We start from the raw sequence: 24,744 nt of genomic DNA, 5'->3' as shown, positions 1-24,744 counted from the left end.
TGCAATTATGCTTAGTTTATAATTTTGAATATTGCTTATGTTGGCTACAACATTGTTTTACCGCAATTTTCACTTAACAGGAAGTCCCAATACAGTCTTTGACTTTGGGACCTCCTTTTGTATACTGAACACATGTCACATTCTTGTATTTGTATCAACAAAAAAATCTGAAATTTAAAAAAACGGAAATCTAAACACTAATACCACATAATACTAATGAAACGAAAGAATATGTCTTCTTTTTTGTTACATATAAGGCAAGCGATACCCATATTATGTACTGTTGAAATAAACAAGCGAAAAAAGGACAAAAACATACAGGTAGAAACATTGAACTGAACATTGACAATATAAATCAATAAACTCGTAAATTTACACAGTCGTCAAATGAGCCTTAAGTGTCAGAATCAAATCTGCTGTGGTGGTGCGCTCCATGACATCGGCTGGGAGCTCATTAATTTCCCTTACCTTTCGTGGGAAAAGGTGCAATTCACCATAGGTGCGAGGTGTATTCGACGGTGGTAATCAGTGTACCTTTGTCTCCGAGGAGTTATCACAACACTTGGGCTTAAAATGCGCTAGATCCATAATCATGTCTCTCAACACTTTTGCCAGTCCTTCCAATCAAGCTGCTGAAAACCGACGAATAAAGGAGCTTCGCCTGCGAAGTCAGTTTCCTGACATGGAGGTTGTGCCCAGCGGCATTGAGATTCCTCACATCTGCCAAGACATCGAGAAAACACGATTGGAAGTGTCATTCCTCGCATTTTATAAAAAATAGCGAAGAGATGTAGCCCATGAACTGTCGCACGCATCAGTGATCACGCAAAGTGGAAGCAGTGTGCTGATCAATTGTGGAGAGTCCTGACTGGATGAAGTGCTACAGGGCTAAGACCATGATTCACTGATAGCCATGAACTCTAAGCTTGACTGCACTTTTCAAGAACGCACCATCTTTTTGACATCACAGTTTGTCACAGCGAGAATGCTGATTTACACCTTGGAAACTCATGTAGTGGAGTCAGACGAGTATCTACGAACGTTCTGGGAACTGGACACATTAGCATATCTAAGACAGTTCACAGACCTAATGAAGCCAGCAAGCGATGCAACATTTTGAAGCAACATCACATACTGCGATGAAAGATATGAAGTTGCATTACATTGGAAAGAAGATTTGAGCTTTCGCAAAACAAGCAAGCTGCTGTCCCAAAGGTTCGTCAACTCCTCATGCGTCTACTAAACAGAAGGCATTATTAGAGATATACAATGACAGCATACGCGAATAGGTACGAGTGAAACACGCCAAACATATTGATGACGATCCTCCAGAGCCAAACAATTTGTACCACATGGCACACAAGGAAGTCATCAGCAAGCAGGCATTGACTACTAAAGTTCGGGTGGTTTTTGGCGCATCTTCTCATGAAAAGAGATGCAACTCCCTAAATGAGTACCATGAGAACAGAGACAACCAAGACTTTGGGAAGATATTTCTGCGTTTCAGGACACATTATATAGCGGTTATTTCTGACATACGGAAGGAAGTTCCACAGACATCTATACGTGAACAAGACAGAGACGCATTAAGATTCCTGTTGTTCGTCTAAGGCGACTCATAAGTGGTCAGCTTAAAGAATGGAGGATGACGCGTGTATCCTTTGGAGCTTCATGCAGCTAGCTCTTTTCTGATCACGGAGACTATCCATCATCATATTGTCACGACGTCAAAACAGAGGTCTTGCCGTAGAGACTGAGACACGAGAAGCAGGTCAATCTTTTTAATTAGAACGCGCAAGCGAGTTCTTTTTCTTCGTCCATTTCGTAGTCCTTCGTGGCACATGCACAACTGTCATCGTCTTTCTTGAGCAAGCACGTGACATTTGCCTCCCTCCGAAAGAAGCATCGTCCCGATGCGCAACTTAGGTGCTTCAGCAGGCGTATGAAGTGGTCGTACAAAAACGGTAACCGGGAGCTAATTAACTCGATAAATACTGTTTCATACGCATGACGTTCACGACTTCGGGCAAACGCTTTTGGCGCTTAGAACTACAATTAGTGTCGGGAACGACTTCGTAGTTCACGTCGTTCAAGCGTCGCGTGACGCTGTATGGACCAAAGTACCGTCTTAGCAGTTTTTCAGACAGTCCACGTCGACGTATCGGAATCCAGACCCACACTTTGTTGCCTGGTGAGTAGCTAACAAACTTGTGTCGGGTGTCGTAGTGTTGTGCATCTTGATGCTGCTGATGACAGATGCGCACGCGCGCGAGCTGTCTGGCTTCTTCGTCACGCTGAGTGAATTCTTCGGCGTCTACATGGATGTCGTCACACTCATGCGCCAACATGGCGTCCAATGTTGTCGTGACTTCGCGACCATAGATCAGACTGAACGGTGTCATTCCAGTGGTTTCTTGTCGAGCGGTGTTATAAGCAAACGTCACGTACGGCAATATCTGATCCCAGTTTTTATGTTCCGTGTCAACGTACATGCTGATCATGTCTTTGAGGGTCCTATTGAGGCGCTCCGTCAGTCCGTTTGTCTGCGGATGGTATGCAGTTGTTCTCCGGTGAGCTGTACCGCTGAGTCTGAGAACCGACTCCAAAAGCTCTGCGGTGAAGGCTGGTCCTCTGTTTGTGATCACTGTTGTCGGAGTGCCATGCCGAAGGACGATGTTTTCGATGAAAAACTGAGCGGCTTCTGCTGCTGAGCCACGCTGCATAGCTTTAGTCTCCGCATAACAGGACAGGTAATCAGTGACCACAATAATCCATCTGTTCTCTGTTGTGGAAGTTGGAAAGGGACCCAGGAAATCCATTCGAATCTGGGTGAACGGCTTTTCTGGTGCTTCGACTGGATGTAAAAGACCGGCTGGCTTGCTGGGAGGCGCTTTGCGTCTTTGGCAGTCGGTGCAAGTTCGCACGTGATGGTTAACAGCAGCAGGTAACTTTGGCCAGTAGTACTTGCATTGTAGTCGGCAGAATGTTCGGGTGTGGCCTACATGACCAGAAGTTGCTTCATCATGGCACGCTTCCATAATTTCTTTTCGAAGAGAGGCAGGCACGACGAGCAAGGGCGGGTTACCGGTTGGTGAGAAGTTTTTCTTATAGAGAACATCGTTTCACAAGCAAAAAGATGGCAGTACACTAGCAAATAACCGCGGCACGTCTTTACGTCGTCTTTCTAAATATTCAATAAGTGGTAACAGCTCAGGGTCACTGTGCCGCTCTCGTGCAATAGTGACCGTGTTGACAACTCCCAAGAATGCCGCGTCGATGTTTTTCGTCATCAGGAGCGACAGTTTCCACTGGCGACCATGAGAGACAGTCGGCGTCGGTGTGCCTCTTCCCAGATTTGTAGACGATGGTCATGTCAAACTCTTGAAGTCTTAGGCTCCAGCGCGCCAAACGACCAGATGGATCTTTAAGGTTGGAGAGCCAGCACGAAGAGTGATGGTCGCTAACAACCTTGAAGGAGTGGCCGTACAAACACGGACGAAATTTGATGACTGCCCACACCACGGCGAGACACTCCTTCTCGGTGGTCGAGTAGTTCTCCTCCGTGCGAGAGAGAGTTCTGCTGGCGTAGGCTATTACTCTTTCACAGCCGTCTTGCCACTGCACCAGAACGGCACCTAGACCTACACTGCTGGCGTCAGTGTGAAGTACTGTAGGGGCGTCCTGGTCGAAGTGCGCAAGGACTGGAGGTGTTTGCAAGCGTTATCGTCGTTCATTGAATGCCATTTGCTCCTGTTCACCCCAAAAGAAGGGGACGTCCTCACGTGTGAGTCGTGTCAATGGCGCCGCAATAGACGAAAAATCCTCGATAAATCGCCGGTAATAGGCGCACAACCCTAAGAAGCGTCTCACAGCCTTTTTGTCACGGGGTGCAGGAAATTGCGCTACGGCGTCTATTTTGGCCGGGTCAGGTCGAACACCCTCGTGACTGACGAAGTGGCCTAGGAAGCTGAGTTCGTTGAAACCAAAATGACATGTTTCCGGTTTTAAAGTCAGGCCGGCCGAGCGTATGGCTTGGAGTACGGTAGATAGACGGCTGAGATGTTCCTCGAATGATGCTGAGAATACAACAACATCGTCCAGATAGACCAAGCATGTTTGCCACTTCAGGCCCGATAGTACGGTGTCCATGAGACGCTGAAAAGTGGCTGGCGCCGAGCACAACCCAAAAGGAAGCACCTTGAATTCGTAAAGGCCATCAGGCGTCACAAAGGCCGTTTTTTCACGATCTCTCTCATCGACTTCTATCGCCAGTAGCCGCTTCGGAGGTCCATTGAAGAGAAATAGCGCGCATGACGCAGCCGATTGAGTGAATCGTCTATGCGAGGCAGTGGATAGACGTCTTTCTTCGTGACTTGGTTCAACTTGCGATAATCAATACAGAAACGCAAGCTGCCGTCTTTTTTCTTGACCAAAACCACGGGGGACGCCCAAGGACTTTTCGAAGGTTTTATGACGTCATCCACGAGCATCTTCTGTACTTGCTTCTAAATCTTCTCGCGTTCTTTCGGAGCCACACGGTAGGGGTTCTGCCGAATCGATCGCGTGTTGTCTTCAGTAATGATGCGGTGCTTGGTCAATGGTGTCCAGTGGACCTTTGACGTACGCGAAAAGCAGTCTTCGAATTGGTGTATAAGTCCTAGCAGACGCTTCCTATCAGAGGGCGGTAGCCTGGAGCAGATGTCCACCGACAAAGTTGTCGAGGCAGGGACTGTCGCGTCATCAGGTTGCAAAGCACAGCAATTCCCGGCTTGGTCTATATCGGCGAAGTAGGCAATTGCGGTACCCTTCTGGATTTGACGGCGCTCGTTGCTGAAGTTTGTAAGGAGCACTTCTGCCTGTCCACCAGTAAGCGTTAGGATGCCTCTCGCGATAGAAATGCCTTGCGTGAGCAAAAGAGCGACTATGTGCTCCACTATCACATCCTTGTAGGAAGGCCACCCACTGGACACAGACACAAGGCAGCAGGATCTCGGTGGGAGCGTCACATCGTCGGCTATTCGCAAACTGCCACGTAGTTCGTCGCTGCTGTCGTCGACATACGGATGTGCGCAAAACGTCACCAAACGTTGAGGGATGTTGATAACAGCGCCATGATCTCGAAGAAAATCCATGCTCAAAATTAGCTCTTTACAGCAGTCTGGCAACAAGACGAAAGTGGCCACGAAGCTAGAATCCCCAATGCGAAGTCGAGCGGTGCATTTACCCGTGGGAATCATGAGCTGACCACCAGCACTCCTTATGTGTGGCCCTGTCCACGATGTCTTGACCTTTCTAAGGCGGTCGGCGAGTTCTTGTCGCATGATTGAGAAGTCGGCGCCAGTGTCGACCAGTGCTGTAACGTAATGTCCGTCAATGAAAACGCCAAGATGAGCACGTACAACTTCACCGGCATTAGTATTCGTCGTCGTATTTGTCGTCGTATTCGTCGTCGTATTCGTCGTGGTTGTCGTCATATCTTCTTGCGATGATAGGGGGAACTTTTCAGTGTCTCGACGATTGGCAACCTTGCCCCCGGAGGTCGCAGCAGTTAGTTTCGCCGGCGCGGGCTAGGCGAACGGCCTCTGGTGACGTCCGCGTAGCTCTGAGGGAAGTCACGGTGACGCGCAGGAGATGGAGATCGCCAGCGACACGGTGTAGTTGCTTGGCCAGTCGACAGTTGATCGGCATCGTGGGCACGACGGTCTTCAGAGCGGAAAGAAGCGGGACGAGAAAAGTTCCCGAAGCCGGAATCGCTATGACGGCAATAGCGAGCAATGTGACCTGGTTCTACGCAGCGGAAGCAAATAGGTCGACGGTCGGCCATGCGCCACAAGTCAGTTCGGCGAACTGGTGGTCGTCTCATGGAATCCCGTTGCCACCAAGGTACGGCCGCGGGTCGTGGCTGGAAGGGTGTCGCCACAAATGACGGTGGAGGACGACAGACCACATTAGCGTAGCTCACTGGATGTGGCTCAGGACTTGGCGCCGGTGGTGTAACAGCTTGCCTCAACTCCTGGCGGACGATATCGGCAACATATGCGACGGGCGGTTGGGTGGGAGGGACGCCGAGGGCCTGAAGTTCCTCACGCAGTATTTCCCTAATCATTTGTCGCAGGGGACTTTCACACATGGCAGTGTTCTGAGCTGCCGCACTTACTGCCGTGTGGTTCGGCAGGCGGTCAAAGTGTCGGTATCGTTGTCGCAGTGCGCGCTCGATGACAGTCGCCTCTCTTATGAATTCATCTACTGTTGTAGGTAGATTAAGTACGAGGCCCGCAAGTACTGGTTCTTTGACACCCTGCATTAGGTGACGCACCTTCTTCGCCTCGGGCATGTCAGGGTCAGCTCGTCGAAACAGACGGATCATACCCTCTGCGTACATGGCGGCTGTTTCGTTGGGTTTTTGTGCGCGAGCCTCAATCAGTTGCTGTGCACGATCCCGTCGGTTCATGTTCAAAAATGTGGTGAGGAGCTTTCGACGGAAATTTTCCCAAGATTGGAAAGTAGCCTCGTGGTTCTCGTACCACGTGCGAGCGCTATCTTCCAGGGCGAAATATGCACGGCCAAGTTCGTGCTGTTCGGTCCAGTGGTTAGATACAGCAAGCCGTTCGAACTGTTCGAGCCAGTCCTCGAAATCCTCGTACTCTTCCCCATGGAACACTTCAGGAACGCGAGGATGTTCAAGAGTCACCTGCGAGGGAAGAGTGGTCTGCGATGGAAGGGTAGCCGTGGATGTGGTAGGAGCTGCCATGCTGGTTAGAGGCGGAACAGGTGCGGACTCCGGACTTAGGCCTAGTAGGCGCCGACTGAATCGGTGCACCGGAGTCACGACGAGTGCTGGGTCTCTGGACTAGGTGAATGGGTCCGAGCAAGACTGTCCTGCATCTGATTGTAGGCTCCAGCACCTCCACCAGTGTCACGACGTCAAAACAGAGGTCTTGCCGTAGAGACTGAGACACCAGAAGCAGGTCGATCTTTTTAATTAAAACGCGCAAGCGAGTTCTTCTTCTTCGTCCATTTCGTAGTCCTTCGTGGCACATGCACAACTGTCATCGTCTTTCTTGAGCAAGCACGTGACAATATGAGGAGAACGGAAGGTGCCGAAAACAACAAACAAAATAGCCAAGTCTTTTTATGTTGATGACCTGGTCACGGGCGCCGACAAAGAAGGCGAAGTTGAAGACGTTTGGTGCGAGGCGCAAGAAATCATGAAATCAGTGGGAACGGTTTTACGTTTTACGCAAGTGGACCACAAACTTACCAAATTTCATTATTGTCCTTGAACGCCAGAAAGAATCTGCATGTAAACAGCTTATAGTCCTCATGAGCGTTTGTTAAAGTCCATGGCATTGCCTGGAATCTCGCAAAATACGAGTTCAGTTTTCCTGTCACAAGAGTGTTGGATTTCATGAAAGAAAAACTTGACAGTAAACGGTTCGACCTGCAGGAAACGTCAAGAATATTTGACCCACTCAGAATTGTTGGACCGTACAATATTGCCCACGAATAGTATTAAAAAAACTGTGGACGCGAGGGATAAGCTGAGTGACCAACTACCCGACAACCTGCAACACGAGTTGTAAGGCCTAGTTTGGCAGCTTCCACAACTGCAAGGAAGTATCGATTCCTAGCTATCTCGATAGAGAGAGAAAGTTGCCTAGTGATATGCAACTGCATGTCTTCTATGATGCCAGCCCAGCGACGTACGGAGCCGTGATGTACGCTCTCACTGCTATGGTCAAACGAACCATTTTGCTGATATCTAAGGCATGGTTGGCTCCCAATAAGGAAACGACGCTACCACGCCTGGAGCTTTTGGGTGAATTGGTTGGCGCACGACTGCTAACATACGTGAGCAGTGCACTCAACAAATTTTATAATGAATACGCTATGTGGACATACTCCACCTTTGTATTGTGGTGGATACGGGGAGACTGCACGAAGTGGAAGCAATTCGTTTCTAATCGCATAACGAACATCAAGTGCCAAACAGAACATTTCCAGTGGATATATTGCACAGGATTGGAGAATCCATCTTATCTACTAACTAGAGGGGCGGCATTAGACGAAGTTAGGTCGAGCTCAGTGTGGTTGCATGATCCTGGCTCGCTACCTGGCTCAACGAACAAGCTGCCCCTACAATCTAAGATATTGCCTGACATTGCTTAAGCTCATAAATATGAATGGTGCAAAAAACACGAGACACGAAATCATGAGAAAAGAAGGACGGGTGGCGTACTCGCAACTCCCACACCTACATTCACATCAACCAGATCAACTCCACCACACCCTGCTTACCAACTCGCACAACAATCAGTGCTCTTGGTGAAGCTGCCAGCAGCGATGTAGCAGCAGTTCAAGTAGTGACAGCAGTGGACACACTTAGTCTAGTTATAGACATTGCGTATTTCAGCAAGCTTCAGCACCTGTTGCAAACCACAGCTTGAATTTTTCGATTTTGAGAGCACTGCGGGCGCAAAAGAAACCAAACTAGCTACTTGACAGCGACGGAAGTTCTTCGGGCTAAGCCTTTCTGGATTCAGCACGTCCAAAACCAAGAATTTAATTCAGAACTGAGCTGCCTTTCTCGTGGGCAGACGCTGGAACCCACGACTCGCATTTCGACGTTCCCCCACTTTCTAGCGCTGGCCGATCTCTCAGAGTCTGTGGCCGTTTGTGTCTCCTGAATTCAACACCAGGAGTCAAACATTTAATACCTCTTTTAGCAAAGCATCATTACTCTGCTCCGGTTGTCATCAGTGCACATGATCAAGTCCAACATGTAGGGGTTACAAGGCACGCTTACTGAGCTCCGAATGTGCTACTGGATTTGTCCCGCACGTATATTTGTGAAAAAGGTTACGCGTAACTGCAACGTGAGCAAACGATTCACCGGCAGACTAGGAAGTGCTGCGACAGCGACTTTGCCGAGTCACCGGATAGAGGCAGCAAACGCTTTCAAAATGTTGGTATTCATTTCGCTGGCTCACTCTTAGCACGCACGCAATAAGGTGACGCAAAGTGTTACGTGGCCCTTTTCACCTGTGCTATTTCGCGAGCAATTCACCTTGAGCACGTCTCCAGCATGACAGCTCCACCATTCCTCTTACGTTTGCGATGGTTTGTAAGCCGAAGGGAACTGCTTCGCATTATCTATTCGCATATAGCGAGGACCTATAAAATGACATCAGCTGATTTAAAACGCCTATTCCACACGCTCAAAGAGGACGTCGCTAACTATCTCATCGCCAACTGTATTCTACGGAAGTTTATCGTGCCCAATGCACCATGCTGGGGTGGCAGGTGGGAGTGGCTGATTAGATCGGTGAAGACTTCGCTGCGTAATATTCTCGGCAGATCCTGTCCTAACTACAATGAACTAAAGAGATTGTTGACAGAGGTCGAAGCAGTAATTAACTCTAGGCCGCTAACCTCGCGATATCCACACCCGAACTGTGCACGTTGACTTTAGTCGAGATACTGCTAAGACGTCGACTAACTGCGATGCCATATGATACGGTTGAAGTTGACGCCAGCTCAAGAAGATCGGATACTATTCACCAACATTCTCACAGAAAACTCTTAGCTGAGAAGTTTTGGAAGCGATGGTGGAAAGAGTATTCGCTGCCACTATGATCTTCACAATTTTCACGTAATTAACGAGACACAAACTTAAAAGAAGGAGACATCATTATCGTGCATTCCGAGACTTAAACTGGACAACCACAAAAACCTACAAGAATGGTTCCTGTTTTTGAAAGTTCACATGGGCATGTAAGCGCTTGCAAAGTAAAATAGCAAGAAGGTCTCATCGTGAGAAGGCGCGTGCTAAAGCTATACCCCCTGGAACTTTGATTGACTTCATTGTGCGGTCGGGAATGTAGTCTTCACCGCTACAGCAAGACAGCTCAAAGGGGACGAAAAGAAAGAAGTAACAAGCACGAGGACAAACGGGCACATCTCACTAGTAGCTGGGTTCTGATTTATTGATTGATAAGTGGGTTTTAACGTCCCAAAACCACTATATGATTATGAGAGACGCCGTAGGGGAGGGCTCCAGAAATTTCAACTCCCTGGGATCCTTTAACGTGCACCAAAATCAGCACTCTCAGTAAGAGGTAATAAAAGCCTCATTTAACAATCTCGACGAAATTCGAGTTCTTTCCACAGCTGCTCCACGCCACATCCCACACAAAAGTGTTGTATAATACATCAGTTCGGCAGTTTTAGTCTCGTAATTTTTTTTGTCATGAGAACGTGTGATTCGCTTACTTGCAGCTTGAATGAAAGAATTCTTTTCTATTCCTCTTTTGTTATGGTAAATTTTTGTACAAATATCCTAGTCTTCTTGTGTGACGTCACATTTTCTGGAGTTCCAATCAATTCCTTCAAACTAGCACACTTGACGATATCCACCAGCTGCACATAAAAAACATAAAGTGTACCAATTTTCTTTGAACAATTTCCAAGTGGGCAATGTTCCTTTTCGTGTGTTGGTTCAATAATATCGATGCGTGTTCGACGATTGATCGGATATGTTTTGTAGTCTAATAACCTAATACCTTGAAGAGCTTGGCGCAAAGTTTGGCACAGGTGTCCTAGTTTACTAATGTATTTTTATTTAGGTAAAAAGCGTGCTCGTTCTATCGAAGATCCGATGTGACATTGGAAAGCACTCTTCCATTGAGGCTGCGGCTAAGTTGTAGTGGTGAATGCTTTCTAGTTACTCTCTTGAAAACTGTCTTTTGGTGGTTAACTTTCATCTGCCAGGTCTCGCACCACTTTTCAACGTGCTGAAGAGCCTCCTTTAGTTTGACGTGGTCATAAAGGTTATCAATATTTGAATAAACTACAAAATCATGTGCGAATACTTCAATTTTGACTGACACTTCATCAACTATGTCATTTATAAGTATTATGAAAAATAACTACACAAACGTCGATTCCTGTGCAACGCCCGACCCGACAGCTGCAGGAGTAGAACATCATCAATTTATACATATTTCTGTCTCTGGTGCAAGCAGGCCCCTATTCATGACAATGATGCATTATTTCTGTCATCGTTATTACTAGTTTGGAATGCGAAACACAATGAAAAGCTTTTTAAAGTCCAAAAAATTATGTCTATTTGAGATTAAGCATTAATAGCAGCGGCCAAATTATGCATTGTTTCAAGGACTGCTGTCACTGTTTAAATCTCAGTAGCAGCGGCAAAATCATGCATCGTTTCAAGGACTGTCATCAATGTTGATTTCCCTTTGAAAACATCATGTTGCCTATCATCACTTAGGTTGTTATTTTCCAGAAACGCCAATATATGCGCAAAACTTATGTATCTTAGTATCTTTGAACAGGAGCACAGTAGGGAGATTGCTTTGTAACAAGGTACTAAGCACGTGTCTCCACTTCCTGGCACCAGAATAAATTTCCTCTACTTCCATTTTGTTGGCAATAGAGCATAGTTCTTTCAACGCGCCGTTTCTTTTTTTAAATGCAACAAAGACTGGCCTTTTGCATATTATTTTTGCGAGTATGCTTGTTAAATGTGCGTCGTTAGGCCAGTGTTGTGTATGAAGTCAAATATTGTCTTGTGGAATGTGTTGTCATGTATCCAGTGGTTGTAACTGGCTGTGTCGGTGTAGCAAAGGCCGGTTTGAAGAAGGTGACGGGAGCGTTCTGGCTGCAACCCTTTACATGTACATATAAGGTGGTATGCATCTGCTTGCATCGCTGGAGTGGGATAAGACGGACACGTATCAGCAACTCGTAAACGTGACCAGTTCCATGATAGTATAACGGTCGGTGTAAGGGCCACCCCTGCCCGAAGCCTCTTAAGCGCAGCTTTCACAGCCCTAGTAAGGTGAGGGAAGAGAGAGCAGACACACGGTGGAATGACAGCACGTGTACCCTGCCGGAGGACATTTTTACGGGTATGGAGTGGGCTAAGATACTGTGGTAAAAGGGGAATGGCTGGAAAATCCATGTTTTGAGGGTAGTGTGCTGCTGGCTGTTTCTAAGCGTCCGTTTTATTTGGCACGTTTCCAACAGGAGTGCAATTTTGTCAACGCCTTAACACACCGCCGACAGCGTTACCACAATTGTTGGCATCGCTCGTAGCATCCAACTATACCAAAGCTTTGAAATGCGCCTGTTTTATCTAAATGTGTTACCGCGTACCCACTAAAAGCTTCTTCATATGCCACAATTGCAGCGAAAAAATGGTTCCGTTCGCTCCATTCGCAACCACTGCTAATGGCAGTTTAGTTTCACATGGACCGCAAATGATCAGCACCATTCGCTTCGCGACTGGAGCGGCGAGAAACATCTCTTGCCACAGTGTCTTGGGTCAGACACTGTAAAATTTTTCAGATATAATGTAACGATATCTGCATCTGAATATTATAAGCCTTGCATGAACGGTAACGAAGAGCACACGTGTTTCGTCATTTCAGAACGGTTTCCAATTAAACTCTACTTTATTATGCGCAACAGCGGCCATTTCCAAAACAAACACATCATGTAATTTCGACGACTTGGCCGGCCCGGCCCTATTTCGACGGGTATCGACCAGAAATCTCTCCGTCGCTGGGATCAGAGCGAAAAATTTCCAACATGTTGGCAGCTCACTGCAGACCACAGCAGGGGAGCGCTTGCCCTGCTAGTAATTGCGGCCGGCCAAAGGGAAGACACAACCGGTTGCATTTTCCTCGGGTCGGGTAGTAGAGTTCAAGAACTCCTACGTTTTGAGAGTTGGCAACCTTAGCCCAAGTACGGTGTCCAGTCAGTCACGCTTTTTTGGTTGCCACATCTCCTCTAACCGTTAACTACTACAGCCACCACAAGCGTCAATGACCATAGGGGTTTATTTAATTATTAGTGATGGACGTAAGTCAACGAGATGTAGATGTTGACTAAGTGACTACGTGGATGCATCCACGTTATGTGGTGCTGTATCTGTCAAACACAAGTACACAATGAGAAACGTCTCTTATATCAATTAACAGAAAGCATTAAACTACTTCTCTAAGGAAACATTTTACTTTCGTAAATTACCGACTGCTATGACGAAAGGATCAATCGTGCTTTTTTTTTATCTGTACATGTGTGTTATGGCCTCCTTCATTGTAAAGGTGTATGCGGGCCTTTTGGAAGTTGCTTGTGTTTCAAGTGCCTTTTTCCTGAAGTGGAATTGAAAGCTATAGTGATAGAGCAGTTTTTTTAGTAATACTGCATAGGTAGTCAAAGATAACAAGTCAGATAAGTTTGTGCAGGCGTCTTGAGTAATTCATGAAACATAGGCGGCTCCACAACCTGAACGACCACGTTGCGGTAGGAGACTCCATTCTTCATCGCGAATATTTCTGCCGAGTATACACGGTGCGATAAGAGAGCTACCCTTCACCCTATTAAAACTCCCTGTTGGGCTGTCTCAATTCAATAGTCTATTTCACGCTGATATCATGACCACATTGCAGACGAAGAACACACATAGACAGGACCATCCTGCCTATGAGTTTTTTTTCTGCAGTGTGGCTGTGATTTTGGGACGAAGTTGATCACCTTTTGCAATATAAATTACTCGGCGGTTGAAAGCAAAAATGTTGCCGAATCCCGCTTTCTCATGAATGGGAGACGTTGCTGTGTAGCTAGCGCCCAAGTGAAAAATCTAGATTCTTAAGCGCGCCTATTAGGTCACCAGTAGGCTTGGCCTACTGGCGCTCTATCGGGAAATTCGGATCGGCGTTAAATGACTAGCCGACACAAAAAACCTTCCTTCTTTCCTTCTAAGAGTCGAAAACTTCTCGTGCTTATAGTATGAAACGAGGAAAAACACCTGAGACCATACCCTTTCAGGCACAGATCTGGCCTAGTTGCCAACAGTGGACCAATATTTGCTTTTTTGATTTTCTTTCGCACAAACCGTCTACAGAATTTGTCTAGGGGATAGGCGTAAGTGCAAAGAAAGCCTGACTAAGCGCCAACCCCCTGTGTACACACATACATAAGCGGTTATTTTTAACAGTAAAAAATTAGAATGCATACAATACCATCAAATATTTACATTTTTTTCTGATATGTAGCCATTTGACAAAATGATAAATCTGTGAGTTTGCACATAAAAATAATGAGAGACTATTTTTGCACAATTATGGCAGACAAAATAAAGATAACCTATAAAAATCACAGCAGGATAAGCAAGTTACATATAATAAGAAGATGAATCGGAAGAGATATGAAAACCAGTGAGTCTTCAGAAGGCATGTGCGTATCTTCTTTTTGAAGACACAAATGAAGGAACTTTGTTCAATTATTGTCATCACAGTGGGGTCTTAATTAGAAGATGCTTATTCATTCATTGGGGCACTGGCAGTAGCAATGGTTTGTGCAGTTTCGGATACTTCTCCTTAGCATACACCTTAACTTCCGTGATATGTGGCAGGTGTTCGCTGCGGATCATTTAAATGCAGCAGCGAGATGCGTGACATGGCAATGTCTTCATACGTCATAATCAATCACTGCCACAGCTGCACAGTGTTAAGGATTGAGAACTGACCGCATACGCTGTCTGAGCTCTAGCTTTACTGGACTATGGGGCCAACGCACACGGCCTAGTTTGCATGACAATGAAAAAAAATGTGCTGAACAGCAGCAAGCTAACACATTAATCAAGCGTACGGTACACATGTGGGAAAAGGATATGAGTAAGAAGAATAGCTGGAACACGTTGACGCACACACCTGCAAAGCGTTGACGAACGCATTCACACGCAAGTGTATGGATATATGAAATGCTTATGATGCTTGCAAGCAAGCTCATCAGTTAGTATGAGGATTTCAAAAGCGGTATGTCTGAAAAGAGATCCGCTCACCACAGGTGTGACTGTCACTTAAATAAGAATATACGAACATACTAACCTGCAGTCATGCAAACGCTGGTGTAATGTGACGTCAAGCCTCTAAATATTTTAAACAAGAAAGGTGGACCATTTTACATGCTGCTGTAACAAGCATCAGGAATCCGCCACCTGTTGTTAGATGCAAAGCAGCAAGTGGCGGAGTTGAATCCGGTGTGCGAGGACAGGTATGAGGACGGGCTTTTTTTTTTTTTTCAAAACTTGCAGAACTTTTTCCACACGAAGGGAGCCCGTGTAAATTACAACTTTTTTGTAGTTGTAGTTGTTTGGCGTGTTTAGCGGCCACAAATATCGCGTAAGCTTTCACTGGGAAGATGCTCGTATCTGGAAGTAGAGCGCCAGCATCCAAATAGGATGAGCCCACGTCAGCGTAGGACACAGAATAGTTTGACTTAGAGGTATCTGCAAACAACTCAGGACGTGTGTATTATGGGCGAAGCTCCTCAAAGCCGCACCCGTTCGTCCCTCGTGGTACGTAACATGTCTTACGCTTTGACCTCCAAGGGGGTGCCGGTGGGAGACTTCTCCTGTGCGTTGTTGAACGATAAAAATCGCAGCTTTCGCGTTAACTAAAATCTAAATTCTTCTGTCTCTCATTCCCCATTAGCAGCCATTGGCATGTACATTGAGCAGTATCTGACAAGAAAAGGTTGCAACGTTATACTTGCTGGACGTAACGTCCTTTGTTTCAGAAAGGTTTAGCGAGCGTTGGGCCGCAGTGCCATAAATACAGGGAACTAGTATATACCACGAACTCGAGGTGGTTAAAGGTGGGAAGTAGACACGAAGCGCCAGCCGTAAGAAAGTGTGTGTGTGCCACCTCTCGTTTAGTCCTTGGATTGTCTGCTGGATGGCGGTGCTCTATATGCATAATATATAATGAAAAGATGCGAAATTGTTGTACTTAGAGTGTTGACTAGATGGACTAATGGACACACAGACAGATGCATGGACGGACGCACGGATGGCTGCACGAACGGATGGACGCATGGGCGGACGCAGGGTGGATGCATGGACGAGCGCATGAACGGACGCATGAATGGACGTGAGGACGCACGTACAGACGCACGCACGGATGGGCGGATGGACGCATGGGTGGGCGCATGGATGGACGCACGGACGGACGGAAGCAAGAACGAATACACGGACGGATGCTTCGCCCCACTCTCCATCATCCACCCCGTAGATACGCTGCCATTTTTTTGTGTGTGTTGAAGTTCAAGGAAGTATGTGCGGGTCTGGGTAATGGGCGCGTTTTTTGTGACTTCTAGGGAAGACACATCGCAATTTATAGTCTGCACTCCCACGATGGCACGTATGCTGCAGCAGCCATTCAACTGTAATCAAGTGGCACACTAAATTCCTCCGCTAGGCCTTTCAGGCCTACTGAGTAGGGCTGTCTTACCGAAGGCCTGCTCTGAACCAGAGTGGAGCTCGACAAATGATAAATGGCGGAGTATGAGGGGTGTTTGTTGTCTGCGTTCATATTAAGAAAATATACAAATGACATGTAAGTTCTGTGCAGATGGAGTAACCACTCATTTGACTCGACGTGAGGGCTTGCTGGGGGGCTGGTGCGGAAAGCACCCGTAGAAATAAGGACGTCCAAATCGAGGACAGGGACAAGCGTTTGCAGGGAACTTGGTGCTGCAGACTGATATATGATCCCCCTGTAGAGAAGCCCCCGAACTCTGAAATGGGTGGAACTCTCCAGTGCTTTTTATTTGGTCTACCCAAAAAGAACGCCGCTTACGCTGTGAGCCCTGTGCTCGACCGTGACTGTCGCCATAGCATATAATCGCTCGTCGCCTGCTAATAAACGCTTTAACAAAGTGGTGGAGGTGCTGTACTCTCTTTCGATGCCCTTGAAGCTTCGACCACGTACCTTACCATCTACCCTGCCCCACGACGCCTTTCAACAAATGCCTCTTCCCGTACCACCCCCTTGTCCCGGTGTCCTCAGGATCCGTGATCTACCCATTTTCACTGGTGCCGAAAGCACCGACGTAGAGGACTGGCTTGCCATTCACAGGCGCGTGAGCGTCCACAACAAATGGGACGAGGACGGCAAGTTCACGAACTTGATGTTCTACCTTGCGGGCGTAGCCAGTTTGTGGTACAACATGCGTCTGATTTTGTAACTTGGTCTGATTTTAAGACTGCTATCATCAACGTTTTTCGCCGACCTGCCGTTCGTAAGCAACATGCCGAGCAGTGCTTACAGGAACGCACTCGGCAGGCTGGTGAGTTATTTACCAGCTACATCGAAGTCATCCTAGTCTTTTGCAAGGAATCCAACGACAGCATGTCCCAATTTGACAAGATCCGGAAAGTCATAAATGGCATTGACGATGACGCTTTCGCGATGCTGCTCGCCGAAAACCAAAGCACAGCAGCTGAGGTCGTCAAGCTGCGCCCGAGCTACGAGGAGCTCCGCCGGCAGCATTCGATGACCCGTCGCTCCCCACCACAAGATGCAGGCCTTGCTGGTTTGGAAGTGAGCTGTGACCAGGTGGCGTTGCTAGCAGAGCTGAAGCCCTTCAGACGCAAAGAAGTCGCGTGCCAGTTCTCCCTCCTGCCTTTTGTCCACCCACCGGCTGTTCAACGATCGGTCACTACCCTTCTTCCTTCCGTCTGCCGAGCGATTGAACTGGAAATAGCGGTGGTCACGCCTGCGTACCACCCACAACAACCTCCGGTTCTAGCGCCCCTAAATTACGCCCAAGTGGTCACCAGGCCACCTCCAGTCATTCCAGCGGCCGCCCACTAACTTACGCCGAAGCTGCCGCTCAACGTCCGTCCTTTTCAGCGGGTATGACAGCTACGTATGTTGACGTGACCCTTAAGGCACAGTTCCAGCCCACCCTGCAGCCTTTCCAGCCACTGTTTCGTCCATCGGCTCTTCCGACATGGCGAGACCTACCCCGGCAAAGCGATGGCCCACACTTGACAACCGGCCCATCTGCTTTGCCGGCCCATCTGTTTGCTGCGCGAGGGCCATTACGTAGTACGTTGTGGCCCTCGCGTACAACCACCCCCATCTCATCGCCTGTCGCTCGCCAGCCCAGCCATCCCTATCACGAAGAACCACCGTATGTGCCACCGCCGTGTCACCTAGCTCCATCTCCTCAAAGGTTGTTGTCTCCACGACGTCGCTTCCCGTTCCTCATGCGGCCAAGTTCGACAGCTCAGGAGCGGGAAAACTAGTCGTCGCAGTTCCCGAGGCAAGGACTGCGACCCTACCGCATTGTGAAAGCCCTCAGAGCAGCCCATCTAATGTCATTGAGGTGCTTGTGGACGGTGTTCGTGCATCTGCTCTTATTGTAACTGGAGCTTCTGCGTCAGTTATGGACGAAAACCTTTGCCGCTTACTTCGAAAAGTGGCGATGCCAATTTCTGGGTCGTCTCTTCGTACCGCACGTTAACAGCTAACCCATCCTACAGCAGGGTGCACAGCTCACTTTGTCGTTCAGGACGTTCAGTATATGTCGCCCTGTTCACCATCATTTCTGCATGCTCTCATGACGTCATACTGAGATGGAATTTCTCTACCACCACTGCCGTCATCTATTTTGCCGCTACCGAAGTTGAACTATCACCCTCCTCGCATTTGATGCCAGAAGACAGTCCCTCGACACTGATCGAGACTCTCATGAAAGAGGGGGGCGCTTCGAGCGCTCGATGGTGACGGACGCACTCCACATCACCTCCGTAGATTTCCTGCTATTTCTGCGGACATCCACCTTGGTACCCCTGAAACTTGGATTTATCGTCACCGCCAAGTTCTGCGCTTCGCCTAGACAACACCTTCGTCCAGGTGGGTCCAGTTTTGACAACTTGAGGAACGTCCTTCACTCCCGGCTACAACGCCGCCTCGCTAAGGGCTCTCAGCCCGGCGATGGCAGCCGCTAACGTGGTTACGGGCTATGATCCTACCTCAAGCCAAATGCTGTCCATGGAGATTTCATCCTCCGAAAACACTATGCCATCAGAAGATGAATACCTCGACGACATGGTGAGACTCTGGCAACGCAAGCAAGCGAAATCGAAGTCTGCGTCTCAACAACAACGAGACGCCACAGCGGGCCACCATTCCCCAGCCTTGCAAGGAACGCCGGTGCGCCATCCCTCCGGTGGTGTGCCTACCTCTGCTCCGTCCTCACAGCCAGCGAAGCAACGAAAGTGGCGTTCGCGTCAAACTCCTCGCCTCTCTCGCGACGACTACATAGTAGTAGTGAAACCTCGCGTTCCCTGCGAGCTACGCACATTCGTCCCGGCCGATCGCGCAGGCGACGTTATCCGCAGCTACCTCGGTGACCAGACTACCACGCAAATTCAAGTGTGGCCGATCTGGGAACAAAACATCTTGGTCTGTAGCACCACCATTTTGCCTATGGCACAGCGACTCCTTGGGGACTTCCAGTTGCAAGTGGGGGATCAGCAGCTGCCTGTTCGGGGCCACACCAAGGCACCAGGGGATACATGCAAGAGCGTCAAGGGCGTCATCAACAGAAACCCTGCTGAAAGCCCGGAGAAGATAAAGTCAGAACTCCATTGGCCACGAGGTACTATCCTCGCGGTCCGCAAACTCGGAGATTCCGCGGCGGCGGTGGTGACTTTCGAGGGCACGAAGTTACCCCGCTTCCTCTTCTACCACTGCGTGGCGACGTATATCCGCGCCTACAAGAAAACGGTCCCTGTTTGCACCAAGTGCGGTACCATCGGTCATCGACCACCTCAGTGTCCTCACCCCACTCCAACCCAGTGCGCCAAATGTGGAACCCCCGCACCTGCAGGTCTCAATGCCCACGACTGCCACCCCAAGTGCCTCCTCTGCCACGGCGCCCATGAGACTGGGACCAGTGGCTGCACGGCAAAATATCGAAAATATCGGAAACGCAAGCAGCCCTCAACATCTCCTCGAGGGACCACCTCATGTTCGTCACAGCCAGACAGCAGCACCAACCTGCATCATTCGGCTCCACCACTCCACGCCGACACTCAAGCATTCCCACCGCTCGAAACACCAGCGGCGGTACCTCAGGTGAGCAGTTGGGCAGGGAAAGCTGCTTCTAAGCCTCTCTCATCCCCTTCTGTCGATCCTCCTTCTCCCGAACTTGCGGCCCTTCGCCAGCAAGCTGCGGCACTTCAAAAGCAAAATTCTCTTTTAACTAAACAACTCGAACTCTTAAATAAGCGACTTCAACCCCAACAACAGTGTACTGCAAGGCCATCCGGTATTGCCTCCTCTGTCCAGGCGGCCACACCAGCTACGTCCAAGCTTAGTCCTCGTGCTGAGTCCACTCCCATTAAACCGCCGGTTCAAGCAACCATGTGTACTCCAGCACTCGGAACCGGTGCCACATCTACTCCAGAAGCTCTTGAGGCTCCTGGGGAACCTCAGGTTCTCTTGCCCGCTAACCAAACTCTCCCTAGCGAAGAGCGCACCCCGCGCGTAGAGGAACGCCTCACGCGCGTCGAAGCTTCGATTAATCACCTCCTCACCAGCTTCTCGGTTCAACGCATAGTAGTAGAGGTTACCCTGGCTATTCAAGCCTGGGCAATAACCCAGTTTCAACCCAAGGCATCGCGTTCCCGCTCCTGCTCGGTGAGCAGTGAGGGTACAGCTCCACGGCGTCGTCGTAAGGTGGCTACCACCACCCTACCGTTGGACAATCCGGCCTCCGTGCCCCCCCCCTGCCTTTGAGGATTCCGAGCGGGACATGGAGGACCAAATATAAAACCTAAGACAGTCACGATGGCTACCAATCGTACGTCTCGTTCAAACATTGCGTCTAAATTTGAGATCATACAGTGGAACCCCGGAAGCTTCGGGAACAGGCAAAAGCGTTCACATCTTTCCCTTTTCCCAAGCTCACTTGGCTCTCAGCCGGCCGTCTTGGCGCTCCAAGAATCTGGCCCTGCTCCATCCCTTTCTGGATACTGCTCTTATGTAGGCAGTACCACCACATGCCTCCTTGTGCTTAAAGCTTACACGGCGATACAGATTGACCTCGATCTGGATCTTCCTTACGGCTACTGCATGATATCAGTGCTGTCTCAGCGGAGGGGCCAACCATCCATACATATCTTAAACGTGTACTGTCCCCCTCGCCTTGCGAGGGCTTCGTTTGCGCATCTCTTCCATCGGGCGCTGCGTATAGCGGCCCGACAACCACTGGTGATTGTTGGGGACTTTAATGCCCCCAGCCCTCACTAGGGTTACCACTACGAGAAGGCCCGGGGCAGAGAGCTCAAGGAGCTCATTTTCTCGCTGAGCCTGACGCTTCTTACCGATCCGGCACAACCCACACGTTCCGGCAACTCGGTCACGCGAGACACATGCCCCGACCTCTCCCTCACCCGTCACATCCGCGATGCTACATGGGAAAATTTAGGCGAAACCCTAGGCAGCGATCACTTTTTACTCCGCATTTCGTTCACACCGCGGCAGAAAATGCGCCAACACTGGGGCCAAGCCCGTCTCACCGATTGGACTCAGTTCAGAATGCAACCATTCCCCGCCGGCCTCTCCTCGACCGAATATGCAGCGTGGGCATCATACGCTCTCCATATGAAACAAGCGAACACTCGCACCCTTGCAACCTCTAATTTGACTCCTGCAGTCGATCCACACCTCCTACATCTTTGGCACGCTCGCCGCGGGCTCATAAGGCGCTGGAAACGCAACAAACTTAATCGGAAACTTCGCGCTCGCATTGAGGCGCTCACTGCAGAGGCGGCCGCATACTCCGCACAACTTTCCGATGCTAACTGGGCAGGCACCTGTTCGAAGGCTGCAAACCAGATGAGCTCTAAGAGTGCGTGGCGACTCTTTAGAAGCCTTCTAGATCCCTCCACCACCAGGGGAAAAACGCAACGCCAGCTCCACCATGTTCTGCATGCCTTTCAGGGCACTACGGATGAACTCGCGCGAGAACTTTGTGACCGCTACATCTGCCGCACAATTGATCCCGCAGGCCCAGCATATACGTATTCCGGCGCCCCTAACACCGACCTCGACGCCCCATACACGCTTTCTGATTTACGATTTGTACTCACGAAAATGCGACGGGGCACGGCCCCTGGACGCGACGGAATCACAGTATCGCTCCTGGCAAATCTTCCCGACCAAGCACACCTCTCGCTACTCCACCTTATAAATTCGATATGGGACGGCTCTCCACTTCCAACGAAATGCACCACATCGGTCGTGACATTCATTCCCAAATCGGCAAAGTCCGTTAGTATTGAGGCACTGAGACCCATCTCACTTACGTCTCGCGCAGGCAAACTCATGGAAACCATGGTTTGCGAACGCCTTTCCGCCTACTTGGAGGCCAGAAGGACCTTTGCCGACACGATGTTTGGCTTTCGCCCGCATCTGTCGGCGCAGGATGTCCTGCTCCAGCTTCAACACGATATCATAGAGCCGACTACTATGCGCCATAACGATAAAGCCGTGCTCGCTCTCGATCTCCGCGGAGCGTTCGACAACGTCAAACACAGCACTATACTCACTAACCTGCCTACCACAAACTGCGGGCAGAAGACTTTCAACTACATTCGCGCCTTTCTATGACATCGCACCACCTTCATTCACCTTAATTCTACCGAACACGGCCCGTACTTATTAGGCACGCGGGGTACACCACAAGGGGCAGTCCTGTCTCCTCTGCTTTTTAACCTGGCGATGATGAACCTCCCCTCTCTTCTAAGCGAGGTTGAGGGAATACAACACGCACTATATGCGGACGATATCACAATCTGGACCAACACCGGCTCCTTAGCGCAAATCGAAGAACGCCTGCAAAAGGCTGCCCTTTTCGTGGACACCTACACAGGTTCATGCGGCCTGGAGTGCTCTCCAGCTAAATCGGCTCTTCTTTCAGTCTCTCCGCTACCGCCGCCTCAAATTTTTCTTCCGTCCGGGCCCGTCCCGTCAGTGCAAAATATTCGGGTTCTTGGCCTTCACCTCACATCGTCCTTGGATCCAAAGGGCACAATAGCAGGCCTCAGACGCACCAGCGAACAGGTGAGCTGCATGATACGGCGAGTTTCTACCAAGCGCGGCGGCCTCCGCGGGTCTCAGTCCCTCCGATATGCCCACGCGTTTGTGACCAGTCGCGTCCTCTACGCCTTGCCTTACCTTCGCCTGCGTCGTCGACACGAGCACCACCTGGACGTCCTTCTTCGTTCAGTATACAAACGCGCTCTGGACCTACCTATTGCAACTTCCAACAGCCGATTCGCGGCTCTGGGGGTACACAACACCTTTGCAGAGATGCGCGAAGCTCATCGCGTTAACCAAATCAATCGACTGTCGCAGACGCCTTCAGGGCGCCGTCTTCTACACAGACTTTGCCTTAACCCGATATCTGACCAAGACCCTCTGCAGCCGGTACCAGAGCTCTGGCGTGAAAAGCTATGGGTGGAACCTTTACCCCGTAATATGAACCCCGACCTCCATCCTGGCCGTAGACTAGCACGCGCCGCGGCCCTTCATACGCGACACTCCGATCGTCCTGGTGTTTTCTACGTGGACGTCTCGGGTCCCTCCCCCTCGGGTCACTTCACGGCTGCCGTGATTACAGAGGGCAAACCCGTCGATGGCCTCTCCTTTCGAGCAGACACAGTAACGCACGCTGAAGAGGTTGCCATAGCTTTGGCCACCTCTCACCCTGCCTCACGCACCATCCTGACGGACTCGCGCTCGGCCTGTTCTCAGTACCTTCAGGGTTCCATTGCCGCACTGGCGGCTAGCCTGCTACAGGCAGCCTCTTGGTGCTTTAACCCTCATCCCATTCGTATAGTCTGGACCCCAGGCCACTCGGGCCTGCCCGGCAACGAGGCGGCAAATGCCGCTGCCCGCGCTTCTCCTGTCCGGGCCGTTGCCCCTCAATGTCCCGAGACGGAATCTGGCAATACCAACCTGACGCGCTTTCGCGAAATTTTGGCTTATTACCGGGCTTCGCGCCGCCTCTACCCGGACACCGCACGCGGTTTGGAGAAAGCGGACGAACGACTGCTACGCCGCCTGCACACGAACACTTTTATCAGTCCGGCGGTCGCCAGGCACTTTTTGCCGGAAATCAATGGCACCTGCTCGACCTGTCATGTCCTCGCCGACACATATCACGTCGTAGCATCGTGCCCAGTTAATCCCGTCCCTTTCTCGTCCCCTTTTCCTATCCCAACTAGAGAGGCTTGGGAGGAGCACCTGCTCGGCTGCTCTACCTTGGCTGCAAAACGCTTCTTGGTGGAGCGCGCACGGGCAGCTTCCAGCTTCACTGGCGTCCCGGAGTAGGGTCTTGCCACTCTAGCACGCCGATGGGCCACGTCGGCACTCTCTAGAAGACCTTTTCTGAAATAACTGTTTTTTACCACCACCACCATCTAATGAAAGACGATACAATATTGCCTCCAAGATCGACGACGGCTGTGTCAGTCCACTGCACCGGTCTAGCCGACACAATTGCACTCGTTTTGTCGTCCGACCGTGCTTGCAGTAAAAAAGGGTTGCCAGTACTTTTCGCCACCATGCAAATCACCCAATGCAACTCCGCTATTTTTGAAACCACCCTATCCCCGTACACAGTTACCTTGGTTCGAGGGGAGTATCTCGGCAGAGTGGAACCAGTCCACGGCGCACAAGTCCTCGATGTACCCGACGACTCGCGATGTTGTAGTTCACGTACCATCAGTGCTGTTTTCCCTTACCATCCGTCATCTTCTGGTGTATATCAGCTCTACATTGCTGACATCCTCATGTCGGTACAGCGTTCCCAGCTTCTGGACTTGTTGCAAGAACATTGTTCTTCTTTCGATGT

This window comes from Rhipicephalus microplus, chromosome 9 (assembly GCF_043290135.1).
Source record: "Rhipicephalus microplus isolate Deutch F79 chromosome 9, USDA_Rmic, whole genome shotgun sequence".
NCBI lineage: Eukaryota > Metazoa > Arthropoda > Arachnida > Ixodida > Ixodidae > Rhipicephalus > Rhipicephalus microplus.
This window is presented reverse-complemented; position numbering follows the sequence as displayed.